Source organism: Peromyscus californicus, unplaced genomic scaffold, assembly GCF_007827085.1.
Source record: "Peromyscus californicus insignis strain IS unplaced genomic scaffold, ASM782708v3 Scaffold_21__1_contigs__length_65335640, whole genome shotgun sequence".
In the NCBI taxonomy this organism is placed as follows: Eukaryota; Metazoa; Chordata; class Mammalia; order Rodentia; family Cricetidae; genus Peromyscus; species Peromyscus californicus.
Window position 1 is genome coordinate 63,635,854 of NW_026294514.1, and position 2,129 is coordinate 63,637,982.

The window sequence follows — 2,129 nt, forward strand, 5'->3', positions numbered from 1 at the left end:
CCTCTGCCTCCCACCTGGCGGAAATTTTTTTAAAAGATGTGTTCATTCTTCTTTTCAATGTATTAGTTTGTCTATATGTCTGTATCTCATACCCTTAAGTGCATATTTGTATGCCTCATGCTCTTGGAGGTTGAAAGAGGGGCTTGGATTCTCTGGAATTGGAGTTACTGAGCTACCATGTGGGTGCTGGGAACTGAACCCAGGTCCTTTGTAAGAGCCACAAGTGCTCTTTCCTGCTAATCCACCTCTCCACTCCCTGATGTCTTGGTTTTGATCTCCTCAAGAAATAGACACCAATATATGAATTTGATTGCAAAATTTTGGGAAGCAACCAGGGACATGGCTCAGCAGATAGAAGCATTTGTCTGGTGACCTGAGTTTGATTCCCAGAACCCACATACAAAGCTGATGCAGTGGCCTACATCTGTAATCCCAGCATTCCTATGCGAGATGGGAGACAGAGACAAGGGAATCAGCCAGAAGTTCAAGGGCTACCTAGCTTGCAGAAACTCAAGGGCCAGCTAGCCTCAAGCACTTGGTGGGTGCAGAAACAAGAAAGACTACTTCAGCGACGTGGAAGGTGAGAAGTGACCACTGAAAGTTGTCCTGTGAGATCCACACACAAACAGGGTGTCTTGGCTCATGCACACTTATACTCACATAACACATATACAAAAATAACTTTAATAAGATTTATTTATTTTTATTTTATGTGTATGAGTGTTTTGCCTGAATACATGCATGTGCACTGCCCACAGAAGCCAGAAGAGGGCATCAGATCCATCCCCCCCCCCCCCCCCCCCCCCCCCCCCCCCCGCCCACTGGTTAGAGCTGCTTGTGAGACATCACGTGGTTTCTGGGAAGCAAACCCAAGACTCCCACAAGAGCGACATGTGCCCTTAGCCACTGAGCAATTTTATCAGCCCTGTAAATAAGTTGTTTTAGAGTGAGGAAGTAATAGAGGGAAGGGAATGAGACCATTTGGGAGTTTTCAGGCCAGGGATGGGAGTTATTTCTACAGAGGAACCAAGAAGCTAAGGAGCTCACCCAAGAACTTCTGCTCCTCACTGGTTGAGCACACTTCTGGTTACTTGAAAACTCCAGCACACAGTTCGGGTTGCTTCAGGGTTCAGCATCCTGTCTGGCCAGATAAAACCCCACAGCTGTAGGTATTTGCAAAGCACAGCCTTTCTGTGCAGGGTACCACATGCAGATCTGATCACCTTAACATTGCTAGATCTTGTTAAAATCCCTGGCAACACCCTAGTCTTCCCAGATTCATTTAGTGATAAGAAGGGACTCCTTTTAATAACCCTGTGGGCCACAGAGGAAGCAGATTGACTGTTTTTCCCTCTTGCTCAGTGTCTTCTCCTTTGAGTCTTTTCTTTCTTTTTGGTCTCTGCAGGACTGAAGGGGTCAAGAGAGGGCAGGTCAGGCTTATGAAAGGCTTTTTTTTTTTTTTGTCTTGTACCATTGTTTTATTTTAGTGCTCTCTGGATGGGCAGATGGCCAATTGTGGGATCATTTACTAGGGGAACATTTTGGGGCATCTCCAGGAAGTTTGACATTTCTGGGTGTGGTGATTTGAATAAAAACGCCTCCACCCCCATAGGCTCAGATGTTTGAGTGTGTGGTCTCCATTTTGAAGGTGCTGTCTGAGGGAAGGTTAGGCGTGGCCTACCTTGAGGAAGTACATCCCTGAGGGTAGGTTTTGAGGTTTCAAAGTCACACACCATTTCCAGGCCCCTCTTTCTGTTTCCTGCTTGCAGTTAGAGATGTTGAGCTCTGTTGTTCCTGCATCATGACTGCCTGTGATGGCTATGAGTCTCTGCCATGATGGAACCGTATGAAAGCCCAAATAAACTCTTTTATAAGTTGCCTTGCTCATGGTGTTTTATCACAGCAACAGAAAAGTAACTACTATATGTTCCTTCTCCAAGATATCTCTTATGTAAAGCAAATAACACCAGAGCTCCTCCGAAAGTCAGAAAGCTAAAAAATGCTTAAGGTCCAAAAGGGGACTATGTAGTAACAAAGTGTTGCCACCAGAGGGCATGATAGACTTTGCAGAAACCCATGAGCGGGAAAGGGGTAACCAAGTTCCTCTGGGAAAGAAGTCGTGGGTTAAA